Source organism: Molothrus ater, chromosome 5 (assembly GCF_012460135.2).
Source record: "Molothrus ater isolate BHLD 08-10-18 breed brown headed cowbird chromosome 5, BPBGC_Mater_1.1, whole genome shotgun sequence".
NCBI classification, from domain to species: domain Eukaryota; kingdom Metazoa; phylum Chordata; class Aves; order Passeriformes; family Icteridae; genus Molothrus; species Molothrus ater.
This window is the reverse complement of record NC_050482.2, coordinates 9077944-9096072: the sequence shown is the minus strand read 5'-3', so window position 1 is coordinate 9096072 and position 18129 is coordinate 9077944.

Below are 18129 nucleotides of genomic sequence, written 5' to 3'. Positions count from 1 at the left end.
CACTGACCCATGGTGCAGGTTTGCTCCCCACATCATCAATCAAGGAGGCAATTTGAACACCAAGGTGGATGGACAGCCTCATTAACTCTCTCTCCACCAGAGCAATTTACTAAATATAGACGTGTGCCACATTTTTTTCTTTAGGAATTTTGGTTGTAAACAGAGGAACACAAAGCCACAAGTAATGGTAAGTGTTTTGATTCTAAATTTGTGCATGGCTATTTTTAACTGAGGCAGGACTTGTTTTTTAAATGTAAGGAAGAGGAAATCACTGTAAAGAGCCACTCTCTCATTCAGATGAATGAATGTGCAAAAAAATTGCATTGACATTATTCTTCATCTACGCTGAGGATGCACTCAAATAAAAGATTTGATTCTGGAACTGAAGTTCACATTAAGCTCAGGAAACTTTCCCTGAGTGACCTTCTGTGCTTCATCTGGTTAAGAGAACATAGAGGGTGCCTCCATTAGCTAAGCAAGTTGGATAGAGGTATTGTGCTGGTACTGATTGCTTAGGCATCAGGCCTCCAGTCCAACTAGAGCAATCTAATAACACTACAAGCAATTTTCAGGCAGTGTACCACATAGAAAGAAGTCAAGAAGTCCAAGACTTTTTCAAGTAAAGAGCTGTGTTTTAAAAAGAAAGGGACACTGTATGCCTTTTACCATCTCTAAAGATTCATTGTGCTGTATGGAATGGATTTTGCTGTCTTAGGCATCAGTATTACACCTGCATAATTCCAAAGTTGTGCTGGAGTTCCACTGAGGCTGATGCCAAGAGATTTGGGCCTCCCATCTAAAATCTGGTATATTCCTGACACAGAAGTTCTTAACTCCCAAGGCGTGACTGAAGCTGTCTGTGAACCAGCTGTCTCTGCTGTGTGCAGCACAGCACCATCCCTGCCTCTAGAGCTACAGGCACTTGCTCAAAGTGAAGGTCTGATTTCCTTTTGCACTTGAGCAGAGATGAGAGTTGTTAGTGTATAAGAGGTGGGTTAGGCTACAGCAATGTTTCTTGGCTCACTGAAGGGAGCTAAATTATTTTGAAGTTATAAAGCCTAAATACTAGGATTTAGTACGAGTAACACCGTGAACATTTAAGGATTCTGAGCATTATTCTGGATAAACAGGAGTTTATAGCCTGGATGACTAAACCAATCCTTTCCTATGGAAGGCGTTGCCTGAAAAAAATACTGAGAAGGAATCCCCCCATCTGGGACATATAACTACTGCACAGACATTTTCCCAAGGAGGGGGTACAGACAGATGGATGTAAATCCTCTGGCTTCTCTCCCCATGAGCCCTACTCCAGACTCCAGAGGAATCTTTGCTTGAAGGCAGATTGAGCCACTGCAGAGCTGCACTTTTCCTTGCAAGTAGCTGAGGAGCACAGCTCCTGCTCCAAGCAGAAGGGAAGCACATGGTTCTGCTGAATTCTCAGCTGCCCATCAACTTTTGGTTTAGGCTGGAAGATTTGGCTCTGAGGAAATGTGTTTAAGTTCATCCTATCCTCAGGTGGATAACAACAGCCATGCTTGTGTTACCTTGTGTAGTAGAGTAAATATTCACTGCAAAGCTGGCAATTGCAGTTAAGCAAAGGGCAACATTTTAGAGAGAAGAAAAAGCTGATTACTTCCTGGCCCCGAGTTTTGTATATTTCTCTACATTTATTACTCTGTTGAAATGTTTCCTCAAACCATAATGATGCAACACATAATCTCTTGTTCAGCTGAAACTGTAGATGGCAGAGAATACAGAGAATACTGCTCTAATCAAAGAAAATAGGAGTAGACATTGGATCTGATCAGGCAGTCTGGTTATTTTATAGCTATTCTGGCCTTAAGGAAACAGATTTCTTTCCAAACAGAACCTGTTAGAATACAGACGTTTTTGACATGCTGAAAGTCTGCTGTGTTTGATCCTGACCAACAATCTGAGTGTATATCAACAGAAGGAAAGCACACATCTGCAACAACAGGCATGTTTACAATCATTTTAATGACACCATTAGATTCTGTTTGCCAGTGTTCACTTATTTCAAACTTTTATACAAAAAACATGTGAGATAAGTTTACCACCTGTGCACAATGGAAACAACCATTTAAATGAATAATTTTAATGGCAAACATAGCTCAATAGTTTTCTTCTGTTCACCAACATAATTGTAGGGGCACAATTGTGTTTACCCAGAATACACAGAGTTTTTGTGTTCCTGCAGAAGGTTTCTTTTCCATCCAGCCCAGGGTAAGAATTACTCCAAACACTACTTAGCATGCTTGAAAAATACACAAACAAGCTTTAAAAATGGGCCACTTTAGGAAGTTTTTCAGGTGACAGATGGGATTAGTTTTAAATGAGAAATCCATTCTTAAAATACATCTGAAAACATCTACCTGATATGTTAACCTCTTCTGGATTTAAATGTTTTAAAAAGTTTATATGCTTGTCTTTGAGGGCTTGAAATTGTTCCAACTGATATCACTGGGAAAATTCATGATAATTTCTAGAAAGTACAATTTAAATTAAAAGTGAATGCGTGGTGAGACACAAAAAGACAGAGAGAGTGAAGATACAGTCACAGCAGATAAATAAATAAAAGAAATAAAATTCCTGATTTTTTTAGTTAAGATAAATGCACACACACACACAAATCCTCCTCAATCAGAACCTCATTGTAGTGTTACTAAATATACCCACAACTCAGGCATCAACTCTGCCTTATTGTGCAAGATAATCAAAGGATGAAACAAAAAATGTGTCAGACATAAAAAAAAATTAGCTTCAGGTCCATGAAGGTGTTTAATTGTCATCGACAGGATGGATATTTATAGTCTAATCATTAAACATGTAATTAGCACTCCTAGAGACAGAACAAAACAGGGGCTCACAGGTGATATTGCTGAGATGCTAGAAGAGATTGTGTGCTACACAGTCCACCTTTACGTGGACTGTGAAGGAAAATCATGATACTAATCCACAGCTCCAAAGAAAACCTTTGCAACACAAAGAGCAGTGGTGAAGGCGTGAGCTGCACGCAGGCCACCTGCCCACATCAACTTGTATCTGTGGAAGAGAATTCAGCTGGAATCAGAACTGTACTAACATCTGGGCTCTGTTAATCTATGCATGATTTAACACCATTTTCAAAAGGAACTTCATTTTCTACAAAGATGGGGTTCAAAATGCGTGTAAAATAGCCATGGATTGATACTTCCACCTAAAAACTGTGGGATTTAAAAACAAAACAAAACAGAACAGAGAAGGAAAATTAGCTAAAATACCGCTTTTTGTATTTTTAAGTTTAAATAAATAAACTTCAGTGAACAGTTTTGAGGCTTGGCGTTTGGTTTGGCTTTTGAATTTCTTTCAATTTTTGATTTTTTTCAATTGCTGGAAAAATATTATAAGTTTTGGACATTTTCAATGTCCATTGAAAAATTCAAAAGGAACAAACTCCCCTTTACCTTATAAACACTAAGTTTATTAAAGCCAGGCTAAGAAATTAAAAGAATAATTCTAGACCTTTCTTCACATGAAACTGAAACTCCTTTTCTTACTGCCTCTTGTACTATCTTACATTCCTAGCAACTAACTCCATTTCTACATCCCAGGCATGATTCCATCTTTTTTTTTTTTCTGAAATAATGTCCATGCTAAACGCAAAAGGGGATTTTACAGTTTTGTTAAGAATCCTATTGAAAACTGACTGTGAATCTTACAGTAGTAAAACTAAACTTTAAAATATACTCAAATACTGAACAAATCTTCCATGTAATTTTAAATTGGTGTCATTAAACACAGCAGATATCTACTGGTAGTTACATTTACAAACCATTTCTTAAATCATACCAATATTTAGCTTCTTGGACTATATGGTGTCTCAGAAATGTCAGGGGCACCTTTTCAGCAAAGTGTTTAATTGCACAATTACACATGTTTTAAGTACCACTGAGGTACTTGAAAATGAATTAAAACAGGGTTTAAACATGTAATTACTTTTAAGCATAGTGTTAAGCACAATATTGAGCTGGGCTCTTTAACATTTCTAGTTTCCAAACAATCTGTAAGTCACTCTAAAGTATTTAAGGATGTTCTTTCATATTTCACAGGTGGGTAGTTAAATAAAATGGACATTTTTTTTTCTTCAGGCTGTTTTAAGTTATTTTTATAAGAGGAATTTTATATGCACTTCACTGAGCAAGTTCAGCAAGCTGATCTGTGACACATGCAGCGTGTAAGCCAGGTGCTTGTGTTTGCCTGCTTACCATGAATGCAGGATTTGTTAAGAAGCTGGGGTGCCCATCACCACCTCGCACGCAGTAAACGTTACAACGCAAATAAATTAAAGTTCTGCAGTCGGTTTCTCACGACACCATTTTTTAATTAATGCCAATGGTCTCTTGTCCTGTCACAAGGCAACACTGACAAGAACCTGACTCTTCTTCACTCCCCCGGTCAGTTTTTCAGGCAAGGGTTCCCTGAGCCTTTCCTTCTCCAGGCTAAACAGCCCCAAATCTCTCAGCATCATCAAATGACAGCTCAGGCTCTTAGTAATTTTGTAGCCCTTCCCTTGTAGCCCTTCCCTGTTTTTTCTTCACTTTATGAGCATTTTTCTTGCACCAGGGAGGTCAGCACTGGACCCAGTATTCCTGATAGGTCCCACCAGTGTCAGACAGAGGGGAACAATCACTCCTCTGGTCCTGTGGGCAATCCTTTGCCTAGAGCATCTCTACAGGCTTTTGGTCTTTCCTGCCAAGAATACTTATTGCTGGCTCATGTTTGGTTTGCTGTATGACTGAACCACCAGGTCCTTCTCTACAGAGCTGCTTTCCCCATGGCTGCTCCCCAGTGGGTACATGGGGGTGTCCTTCCCATGGACAGGACTTGGTATTTTCCTTTGTTGAATTTCAGAAGGTGTCTGTCAGTCTGTGGCTCCAGCAGGTTGAGGTCTCATGAATGGCAGCACAGATCTGGTATATGAGCAACTCCTCTGGGTTTTATATATTCTGCAAACTTGCTGAGGGAGCATTTGATCTCTTCAGCAATCTCCTTAGAGAATAGTAAATATTTAACAATATTTGCCCTCTCATCAAAACTCAGGTACAACATTTGTGAAAACACTTTGATCCTGTCAGTTCTATGAACTTCCAGTCCACCTCACTTATGTAGAATATACTTGTGCAGCCTGTCTGTGAAGATACTAGGGGAGATAGCAAAAAAGTACCTCATCAAAAAGAAATGGAAGCTACTTTCTGCTCTCCCCTTATCCACCATGCCAGTCATTTCATTGTTGAGGCCATCAAGTCGGTAAAGTGTGATTTCCCCTTTCTAATTTCATTCTAGCTGCTCCTGATCACTTTCTTGATCTTCATGACTGGAAATGATTCCCAGCCTTATTTGCTCCATCACCCTCCCAGGGACTGAGGTGAGACTGACCAGCCTGTAGTCCCCTGTGTCCTTCTTCTTGTCTTCCTGAGGTCAAAAGGGATTCTTCCCTTTTTCAGGTCCTCAAAAACCTCTCCTGGTTGCCATAACATTTCAAACATAATCAAGAGTAGCCTTTTCTTGATATTTTCCAGCTCTCTTAGCACTTGCATAAAAATAATGTGGGTTTTGAAGCTATGAGTCCGGTTTCTATTTTAAGCTCTCACTTATCTAGTTTAATCATCTTTCCTAAAAAAATCACTAATTTATCATAGAAACAAACATTTCTAATAAGGATTTGATTTAATTCATTGATATTGTCAGCAAGAAAAATCATAATACTGTGATAGAAATGTCTTCCTTACTGACTAAAGGAATCAAAATTAGAAAGAGAATCAGAGAATCACAGAAGATCTCAGGTTGGAAGGGACCTTGAAAGATCATCTGGTCCCACCTTTTATTGGAAGGGAATCCTACATGAGATCATCTATCATCCTGTTCAGTCATACCATGAAAACCTTCACTGACGAGAGGTATAGCAAATACCTGGGCAGGTTGTTCCAGAGATTGCTTGTTTGTACTGAAGAAAAATTCTTTCTTATATTAAGATAAAGCTTCTTCCAGTGCCATTGTACCTGAAAGCCCCTTTCCTGCTAAGAGGACATAAAGGAGATCGTCACTTAGTGGGAAATTTTTTCCCTCTGTGGGTATATCCCATGTAGAGAACAGTCTGCATGAGATCAGAGGTCAGGAGTCCTAAGCCCAAGGTGATCTTTAAAAGGGTATTTAACTCCAGGGAATTGACATGGTTAAATCAGATGCAGTTACAGAGCATAAACAGAGCAAGACTTTAAGGCAGTGTCTGTTCCATACAGGCAGAAAACAGTAAGAAAAAGCATTTTGGGTTTTCTTTCTTTCCCCTCCTCACTGGGAGGATTAAATGGGCATGACTTATAAAGAAGACAACAGTATCAAAGGGAAATAAAACTAGAAAAGTGAAATCAAAGTATTATACACACTAAAATGCAATACAACTATTCTATAAATGAACTTATTCAAGGCTTTGCTTCTGTGTCTCGCTGAATTCACTATTTGTGTTTCTTTCAGTTAAAACAACTACTTATTTTCTTATAGGATTTTTATTGTTTATTGCTCTAAGGGAGAAGCATCTTTACTGTGAGGGGCCCTGACTCCTCCACATTTCCCAGCTGTTTACTATAAAAAGATGAAAAGAGCCCAGAGTCCTTCCCACTCTGATTCTGTGTGCCCCAGACATCCGTCACTGGTATATATGTTTCTCTCTGTTGCAAAATGAACTTGATTTCTATCACTCCTGACTACAAGTAGGATTTAAAATATTAAAATCTGCCTGTTTGTTTTTCAGTGTAGGAGTGCAGCAAAGTTCTGACCCCCAGTTCACAGTGTGCCAGCTTCAAAGTCCTGACAAAAGATTTCTAGTGCAATAAAACTCCCTTTCCATGGTCAGTCTGAGCCATTATTACAGCACCATTATTACATTTAGTCTTACACAGCCACTCACTCCCTCCCTGCTGGTGGGATAGGGGAGAACACCAGAAGAATAAAAGTGAGAAAACAACCTGTGCATGGAGATAAAACCTGTTTAATAGTCAAAACAAAAGCTGCACAAGCAAGCAAGGAATTTCTTTACCCCTTGGGCCGGCAGGTGTTCAGCCCTCCCTAGGAAAGCAGGGCTCCATCACACATGTTGGTGACATGGGAAGACAAAACCTATCACTCCAAATGCCCCCCTGCCCTTCCCTTCTTCTTCCCCCAGCTTTTTATACTGAGCATATACTGGGTCTGGAATATTCCTTGGATCAGTTGGGGTCAGCAGTCCTGACTGTGTTGGTCCCAGGCTCATGTGCACCCCCAACATCCTGCTGGTGGTGTGGGGTGAGAAGCAGAAAAGATCTTGACTGTGTGCAACCACTGCTCAGCAATAAAGTAAATATCCCTGAATTACCAACATATTTTCCAGCACAAATCCAAAACACAGTCCCATACAATGCACTCTGAAGAAAATTATGTGAATCCCAGTCAAAACCAACACAATCGGAAAAGTTCTACATCTGGTCCAAGTTTAGACTCAGCAGCCCAGAATTCAGATAAAGAGTTTTGGCACATCTCTCTGTATACTGAGGAAACCTGGGAGATGGGAGGCTGGATCTGTTCCACACAATGCTATCCAAATGCCACATGCAACTTTCACTGGAAAAATTGTAAACCAAATTTTTCCTAAATAAATTGAGATATAAATTCTTTCCAGTCATGTACTTCTGCAGTGGCAGCAGATAACAGCTGGATTGTTCCAGACAACACTTTAGTAATGTATTCTGATTTTTATTAAAGAAAAGAATATCAAGGGCAAGTTAGTAGGAGACAAAATGGCATCACCTGACTTACCATAGAAGATGAAAACTAATATATAGGGAGAAAGAATCCTATTAAAACTATAGTCTATCCAGGTTGTCAGCTCTTTATGTAACACAACCGTGTTTTCTTGTATCCCTTTATTATATGTTAACTTCTTTCAAACTTTCCATATTCCACAAAACGTCTGCACTGTTTCACCCTGAGGTTTTTTTCCCCCTTCTTTAAAGAGCCATAATGGTCTTTTTCTTTTTTAACTATGCCTGGCATATGTTGAAAGGTATCTTCTAAGATTTCATTTATGATAGCTCAGAAATGTATGTCTTGCTAAGACTACAAAGCAAGCTAATGGTTTTAAAAGCACGGCGATGAAAAGCCTGGCAGGGGAGTCCGTGCTAACTACATACACGGATCATGGAAGAGGGTACAAGAGGTCATTTTTTTCCCTCCTTCTCTCTCTTTCTTCTTCTCTTTTTTTCCCCCCAGATCTAGGATCAGTTTGGGTCGCATTGGTTACAGCCAATTGCGCAGTGGCTTTCTTTGCCATTCATCCTCACCCAAATCCTTAATTACCGTCTGTACAATCAGAGCTGGACCAAGAAGCCGCAGCCCTGCATTGTTCCACGGCAAGTGCTAAGCAAAAAGGCAGGAATCTGATACTTGGTCACAGTTTGCAAACACTGTGGCTGAACCACCTGAGAGGGTCACGTTTTTACATTCTGAGACAATTTATTAGTAACGGTGCTTGTCACTTGGAAATCTCCCCCAAAACCCCTTCCTTTGCATCAGCAATCTGAAGACAGCTTTTGCTCTGCAGTAGTCCAAGCAACAGGTGAATAAAATAGGTGCTCCACCCATTTGAACCAATGTACAAGTGAACAGAGTATCCTAATCCGAACATTAGCTGTTGTCTGTATAAAAGCTTCAAAACTTATTGTCAGACTCCTTGAAATGAAAAAAAAAAAATCCTGTCTGAGAGAATCTTTCTTTTCATTCTGAACAAAATGGACCTGATGAAAACTTGACTGATGTTAATATTTATATTTTTAATCCCTTTAGATTTCCAGAGTCAAAAGAGAATACATATTTTTCTTATATGACTCATGTGCTAAACACTGCCTGTTTGCAACATGCTGTACAAAACACAGAGGAATGGAAAATTGCAAGTCCTGAATCAAAGTCCTACCTCAACTTTTAATTTCATTTTAAAAAGACAAATAAAAGAATGAAAAATCAGTCAAAAAATGACACCTTGTTAAAATTCGGTTTGCATTATGACACAAATCCTTCAAAATGTCACAGAAATTTGAACCTATTGATAGTTCTTGAACTTCTTGAAGCCAGCTCAGGGGGAAAAGGACTCTGAAATCAATACAAATACTCCTGGTGTTTTAAAGATGTTTGAGATCTAGACATGTATGCACAAGCTGTTATTGAGTGTGTGCCAAGATGTTCCCTCTGATCTGCAACATTTACTCAGTAAAAGTAGCTTTATTAAGGTGAACAGGTCTGCTGAAAACAATATTCCAAACCTGTGATGCCTGGTCTGCTCGAGCCCTCTCAAGTCAAGGAGTATTTGTGTTTGTCCAGCTAAGGGTTACTCAGTTCATGCAATTATTTCCCAGAGGAGCCTTCCAGTCCTGCAGAAGGTGTCAAAATATGCTTTGGTCAACATATATTTGAATAGTTATAAAGAATTTAAGGAAATAAAATTCACCCTCTTTACAGAGCACAGAAAAGGTAAGGCAAAGACATTTGTCTCATACAATTTTGGCTAAAATGTTTCTTAGAAATATTACCTCTTTAGCCATTTACCTGGTTTTTAAATCAGATCTTTTTTCTCTTTTCATGTTCTCCTGGCTGCTATTCAGGAATTTATCATTTTATAACATTTTATGACAAGACAGAGTGTATCACCACCCAGGCAACTTAACACTGGCCTCACTCACAGCCAGGCTGTTTGACCTTGCTGTGCTCACTGGGGACTGTGTGGGTGATTTGAAAGCTGTGCATAGGAGAACTTAGGCAGGGACAGGAACATACAAACTGTCCAGCAGTGAAACACCTCTTCTGAGAGGTGATAGAATTTCAAAGTGCATGTTAAAAGAATATCTTTTCAGCACAGCTTTGGCTCTGTGCTCAGTTTCTCAGGTGGATGGAAAATTAGCTTTTAGATGAAAAGAGAAAGGGAAAGAAGGACAAACAAGTGATGATTCATTTCTTCAAATGCTTTTTGGCTTTCAGAATTTTAAAAAATCTTTCTACATTTAAAACAGAATTTACCATCTTTTTAAATGGACCTTTTAATAAAATGCAAGATGGAAATATCCTAAAAGAATTAGGTTTTTTACTAGTGTAGCTCACTATTAGAGCCAGTGGGGCAGGCAGTTTACCCAGCTAAGTTTCTGGTTTAGAAACAATATACAAATTAATAAATAAATAAAATTTAACATAAAATTAAAACAAACTTGTGTTTTCTTCTATATTGTCCAGATACTGTTCATCTCATGATGTCTGAATTGGCAATGAAAATAAAGTAAGGTGTCACCCCCAGCCCAAGCCTAAACCCCTGCTAGAAAAAAGAATGACCCAATCCTGATGAAATAATGAACCACAGAACTTTCTAAGCTGGAAGGGATACAAAAAGATCATTGAGCCTAAATGGCCACCCACAACCTTGGCATTATTAGCACCATGCTCAAACCAACTGATGGTGTTTATACACCTTGTAATTTCACATTGATTTTAGCCCTGGAAATCCCAGTGAAATGGCTCTGATATGTTAATTCATAACTACTATATAAAGGCCACTTTTTGCTTCAACCCTGTATGGATGCATCTATGGTTATATAGTTGGGAACAATATTCTAGGGTTTCTACCCACCTCATGTCTCAACAATATAAAAATAGTAAGAAAATCATTAAAGCAACACATAATGGCATTCTGAAGATATGTCTTATTATCTTGGCAATATAATGAAAGTTCAATTCTGCGCTTAAACCATTTATCTTAACGCTGTGCTTAAATGATTTATCTTCTTATTAACATTATGCTTCCCACATGATCAGAAAAACAGTGAATAAATGTGCGGTGGGGAAAATATTTATGTGTTACTGAGTTTCCTCTTTGCTCACAAGCAAGAATGCTAACATTCCTTATCAATAATTTCACATGGCATTGATTAAAGGACAGACATCTCTCCAACGGAGCAAAGCATTTTTCAGCATCTTTTATATTTTTTCTCTTTTTCTTTCTTCAATATGGATGAATTTTTGTCTGATGTATTCCTGAGCCCACCCAGCAGTTCTGAGTTGAGTACCAGAACAAAACATTTAATACACATTACAGAGTTTAATCTTTTTTCCTGAAAGTCAATGGGAGTTTTGCCATTGACTTGAATTCCAATTCAGGTTGACACATAAAAAGAGAGCACTTGAAATAAGTAGTAAGTATTTGATTTGGACTATGATCAGTTTTACAATCCAGAGTCCCTGATGGTGTGTTCAGCTGGGAATATTTCACTTCACAAGGAAATCTTTTTGCTTTTCATGGTCAGTAGGACAAGGGGCAGGACATCAGAGATTCCCACTAACTGGACTGTTCTGGATGGAACACACTGTAATAGTGATTAGAAAACAAAATTTGACCCCATATGTCTTAAAATATGAGAATTTACCTATTGTGATGAAAAAAAGTAAATTATTCCTTTCTTTTAATAAAAGGTATTCTACAGACCTTCTATTTCTACAGTTCTTTTATGAGCAATATTCAGAGCCTTTAGTATCATATAATAAACTGTCTGTACATCTGAATTTATTCAGTTATAGAGAAATTTTGAACACTCCAGTTCCTAGGCTGTATTTAGACACGAAAATAACACTTTCTGTATGTAGTGAAATTATACACTCATAATTAAAAAAATATCTTGAAAATTACACTTGTCCTTCTATTTGTCATCTTCCAGATTCACTTAGTCCAGTTTATACAGAGAAATCTGCATATTTTCAAGAACAGAGCTTAAGGTAGCGATAGTACTGGAATGCAAGGCATGGATGAGTCCAGGTTATATGATAATAAAAATTTATTTGTCTACATAAAAAACAGATGAAAAAAGGGAGGTTGAACTCCTCTGCATAGGCATTTTTGTTCACAGCCATACTTTGAATCAAAGCTGACATACTCATAATTGAAACAACAGGGCCTCAGTTAGATATTGTCTTTTAATTTCCTGGTCTCAGCCATATACGAGTCATAATTTCCAATTCATTTATCAGTCTGCACTTTGCAGTGTCTGAGTAGCTCTGTGCTTGGTATGGTAATCTGCTTTTCCATTGGAAAAAAAAAGGGATCTTATGTAAATAAAACATACTCAAACATTAATATTTACACGTAAATGGAGTCAATTCAGGAAGCACACAATTAATAACTTTTACTGTGGAGTGTCACTTAAGCCTGAATTGGTTTTATTAAGAGAAGAAAAATTCTGTGCTACCAACATAGCTGATGATTAATATGAAACATGTAATTTCTCTATTTAGTCACACCTGACTTAAGAACACTCTCTTAGACTACATTAGCACCAATGCTTTAGATGGTAAATGCATTATTAGGCAATTACTTCTGAGTTTGTTTTACAATTAAGACATCAGTTAGGATGTCCTCTATACTGTAAGGACATGTTCCATATCTCTTGAATATGCCAGACATAAACCTATTTGGAGACTATTTATTAATCTAAGCACATATGGGACTTCCATTTCCACTCTTTCATGCTAATGTAGAATCTAGCATTAAGCAGACATGACTCTAGATTCTCCAAGTGGGTTCAACCACAAGCAACCAGACTCATTTCCATGGCAGACCATGTGTTTTCAATTACACCATAAATGAATCCAACTTATTTTAAAAATCTGGGGGTTTTGCTCCTTTGTTCAGAAAATGAAGTCTGCAGAATGTGCTTTAGTTAGACTTTGGCCTTGATAATTACTGACACTTTTTTTCAGAGTGATTAGAGCAAATACAATAATAGATATTATAGTGATTTATAAGCTAATTCGCTGTACTGCAGAACAGCAAATGAAAAGCATTTTTGTTGAACTCTGGATGTTGCTACCAATTGCTTCATATTCCATTTACATTGAGTCTTATGGATGTCACAGCTGATGTAACAGTCTCTTTTACTTTTCCACTTATTGGCAACTGTTTGTTTTATAAAATAAAATAAGTTTTCTATATTAAGCCTGATTTCAGAGATTTTTCTTTAATACTAGTCTAAGGTTTTGTTGGGTTATAACAAAGTGCACCAGGAATAACTCTTTCAGCATTGAAGGAGCTGCTCAGGATCCTTAGGACTACAGTCTGAGCAGGATGAGGGTGTGTCCTTCACTAAAGGGAATATTCAGTGATGGTGTGAGAGTCTGTATGCATGGTTCACGTGCAGACACACCAGTGTTTTCTACACCAATAAACAAATTCCTAGTCATTAGTAATTTTTCTCACTCTCAGGTTGCAAAGTAATATTGAGCTCATCTACAATAAAATGGTTTTCTTTGGTTCTGTTTGATAAGTGACTTTATTCTCTTACCCCCATATTTCCTTCCTCCCATTTAGCCCTACATTTTTCATCATTTCCTCTGTCCAGTAATGCAACATTCATGTGTGTTAGATGGATTATCATGAAGAAACAGTACTTTTCAATAAGCAAACTAGTTTCAACAGCTTTCAGTTATGCAAAGAGAGTTACCATGAAGTATTATAGTTCTATATTTGTTTACAAGAAAGAGAAATATTAAACTTATTCACATAATATCTTTTTGCTGGTAGTGAAAAGGAACTGAAACAGAGATTAGCTCCAAGAACAAAAGTCATCACTGAAGAAGAAACTGAGCTTTATAATTGAATACATATGAGATGTCTTAGAGACATTTTCTCCACTGATGGACTTAAAGAAAGGAAGTCATGGAAGTGGTCCCTTAGACTGAGATAAAGTTTTTAATATGGAGTTTGCAGCTTTCCATGAAACTTTGGTTATTTGCAGCTTCAAAGTTAACAAAGTTGAAAGGAAGAAAGCAAACATATTGGGGAGAATGTAGATTAGAGTTTTGAATTGAGGTCAGATTGGACAAGGCAGATACTGGCAGAGTTTTCTTGAGTCAACACAGATACTTCAAGTTTAGTTCACAACAGTGTTCAGAAAAAATATATACCCTTTATAAAGGAAAATGTTCTAAATAAAAGGATGTCAAATTCCATCTTGCATCTCAGAAAGCAGCTGGCCTTGGGAATTCCAGGTTTCAAAATTCTTCAGAGATACCCAATATTCCGAAGAATAACTTGTATTTTTGTTAAGTGTAACCTCAAAAGCACACACAGGAAGCCAGAATAAGGTTGCACTTTCTCTTTGTGGTGGTGATGATATACCCGTCGTTAGGAGGAAATGTTATATTCTTGTTGGGAAAAAAATTCTATGTCTACAGTGAAGCCACAAATGTGCTTCTGTCAGCTTAAAAAAAGTTTAGTGCAAGACTCCATGTAATTTCACTCTCCTTATTAAGTTCACTGTATTGGGAATGAATGTATTTCAGTTTTTGTCTATCCAGTTTCTCTAAATCCCTTCCTTTCCAGTTTCACCCTGTATTTCTTGTCCTCTTTATCTTATTTTACCCTCCAAACTATGTCACTTCACTTAATTTCTTTCTATTTTTCTGCATACCTAAATATACCAGCAAAAATCATATGGATGCACGTTATCAACTGCCACGATGTTCTTCCTGTTTATGTGGTGACCACTCTGATTACGTCTAGTCTGGCTTGCCAGCTGTCTGGAGTGCAGTAATAGATCTATCCTATATTTAAACACTGTTGCAATCAAGATACTTCTGGTTTCGTCAGCTGAAAGCACTGTGATTCATTAAAAAAAAAACACTCTTATACTGAAAAACACTTGCATATTCCCTTAAGCACCTGCCTAATTTCAACAGAAATAAAAATGTAAATAGGACTGTAAACTGGGTGTGTGCTTAAGTGCTTTCTAGACTAGAATAAGTGCATGTCTGTGACATTAGGATGTATATTAGAATTTTGGGGTTTTTATTTGTCATTGGGATTGAAACAACTGGTGTGTAAGCCACAAGAGAGATTTTTCAATTAGTCAGAAGATACAGGAACACTTGAAAGGCAATTAAGCCAACTGTTTATGAGAACCAGGTCTAAAGGAAAGCTTAGACCCATAAACTATTTATACTAAAATGTCACTGAATTCTCAGATTGCAATGATTAACATAGCCATTTGTAAACAGGATGGATGATCAAACCCTTGTGAAAATTGAGTGAAGCAAGTTTATTTTTTTTCTTTCATACACAATCTTTTTCTCTAATGCTATTTACTCAGAAAATGTAACAGATATAGATAAATTTCATAACTTTAAACACAGTAAAAATTTGAAAAGGCTGTCTTCCCTAGTATCTTTCCTCTTGTGTATATTCATGAGAGATCACAAAATTTTTATTCCTTCTCAAATTCAAAAATGTTCACAATTATTTTCCCCCCAGAAAAAAAAAAGCCATGGTCTGCAGTTCATTTATGAACAGTTCATTTTGGAGATCCTCAGTCCACCACGTGGTACTGTTTCTGTTCCAGGTGATTTATGCTGTGGTATGTACCTAACAAATGCAGTGTGAACTGTGAACACTGTGAATCGAATATATGGCTGGAAAGAAATGCTCGGTAAAGTTCAGAATTCTCTACAAGGCAAGATTGCAACTGGCTTTTCTAGACTGCCAAAGTCCAAACATCCTCACTAAAACACTCAAGACAGTGTTATTTCTGCATGTGTGAAATCACAGGTTGCTTACTCTGCACAATTTTTGGTGCAAACAACATCTTGAAGAAACAAGTCCTGCTCTATCTTTTGTATGTGACTGGGGCAAGCAGGCTGCCAACTTCATCTCAAAGATGTCCAAAACTCTGCAGTGTTACTCTTGGAGTGACCTATTTGGAGAAGGCACAGTTCTAATCAGACTCAGCCAGTATTGTGTCAACAGAGAGAGAGAGAGAGCACAAAAAATAGACAGATGGAAGAGAGAGCAAAAGAAAAAAATAGAATAATGTGGTTTTAATAAGAAATAGGACAAATACTGAAAGCCGAATTTATTTTGGTCTGGAAGTGACCCACAGCCCCCAGATGGCAGTGGGATTTTTTATTTTCCCTTCAATGAGTTTTGGTTGAGATCCTTGAAGGAAAACCCTAAACAGCCGGATTTGTGGAAGAAAGAGAGTGACTCACTAGCCAGAGCACAAGGCTGTGAGTCAGGATATCTAGCTGAGTCAGCTGCTTTGCCCCAAACTTTCTTCATGAGGCTACATCTACACGTAAACAGCATAGTAGAGTGTCCATTGAATAACCTGCATGTGGCAGCCCTAAAACATGGTGATGATGTCAGGCTGACACTTGATTCAGCAAGACATGGGGCTGGCACAAGTAGGTGTTCACAAATGAGGTTTTCTGTCCATGTAAACATGGTGATGCTTCACCTGGACATACCACCTTATCTGGTGATCTCAGGCATAATTGGACCAGTGGTTCAACCTGAACATGTCCACAGCATAGACCCAGAAACCACCACAAAACACTGTGGTCAGGTACATCTGTTGTAGGAGGATTCAGGGTTAGGTTCACGAAGGCCAGATGGAAAAACATGCTGTACCAACAAACTCTAGCACACACTCATGGAGAAAGGACAAGAAGGCTACCACTGCTGTAGGGAGAGTAAGTTTACAGCTTATTTGGTGACATTACAGCCAGATTTCAATCAGATTTTAATGCTTGCAAATCCATCTGGATTCAAAGAAAGATTAAGTTCCGTTCTTATCAGATTTCACTTTAAGTCTTAGAGGGGGATGGGATTGTTTCTACAGAGAACTTCAAAAAGGTAAAAAAAGTAGCACCTTTCTCAAAATTATTTCTCTTAATATATCCAAAACTGTTTTCTATTCCCTTTGAATAGAAATCCTTTATTTTCTCTATTGTTCTGTCTTTAGATTTCCTGCAGCTTCCTTTCTACTTGTGCGCAGATCCTGCCAGTTTAACATCTTTGAACTCAGTGTACAGAGCTTGAAAGGTAATTTCTGGGCTGTATACTAAAATAGAGACATGGATCAGGGTATATTTAGAAAAGTGGACAAGTCTGATATGAGGTTCTAAACAGAGGCCAAAAAGGCTATCAGAGGTTAACCACAAAGAATATTTAGATTAAGGCTATCAAATGAAGATATATCCTTCCTGTGCTGACCTTAGGGTAGTATGAAAGGAATTAAATGCATTTTAAAAGAGATCTCTTAAATAATTTAAGATCTTAAGATCATTTTCACATCACTTTAAACTTTACCATTTTAATAACTTACTGTTTTGTTGACAGTCTGTTACGATCATTAAAAATCATTGAAAAACAAACTTATGCCAAAATGGCCTAAAAAAATAAAAAGGAATCTACTATATACTTACTCACTGATAAGATAATGTACTATATGCACATGTATGGAATATAGACTTCACAAGTTTGCAAATTACTGGAGTTAAAAAAAGTAAAATTATACATAACTACTTCTATTATTTTATTTATTAATATTGAACCTCTAAGTATGTATGTATTTGAGGTCTAGACAAAGACATTGGAGGCAGAATAAAAGTGTATAGTAATATATGTAACTATTCTGTGTTAAAACTCCTCAAAATTTTATGTTCTCATGCCTGGTTGTTTCCAGTTGTTTTCTGTTGTACACACATAACACATTTTACTGGGTCACCAGTGCTTTGTCCCTGCAAGGCTTGCAGCCCAGTGCTGGCTGACAGCCTTTCTCTCCAACCCACTGCATCAAGTGACAAGGGCATGCCCCATCTTGTGGCACAATCACAGATAAGATAAGCCTGGACACTTTGGCACTGCCCAGCACCACAACTTCTCATCGCCTTTCCAAACACAGTGCACAAGGTCAGGGAGCTGACGAGACCTGAAACAGGAGGAAGTTGCAAGTCCTCAGTGCTGTAGTGGGGGAAGAAGAGCTAGGGATTAACAGGAGATCCAAAATGCGGTTTTCATTTGGATATTGTCTCCTCTCTCACTGTGTGCTAGCGCTACAATCTTCACAGCTCTGCTGGCTTAATGCTGTCACTTCAATGCTGTCACTTCAGGGCCAGTTTAGACTCCTGGGGTGCTGGAGGTATTGACAAGGAAGGGAGAATACCTTGCCCCAGTGGATCAGCAGATTGAGTACAAGAAAAGACAGATTTGTGCACCTTTACGGCACCAGGCAT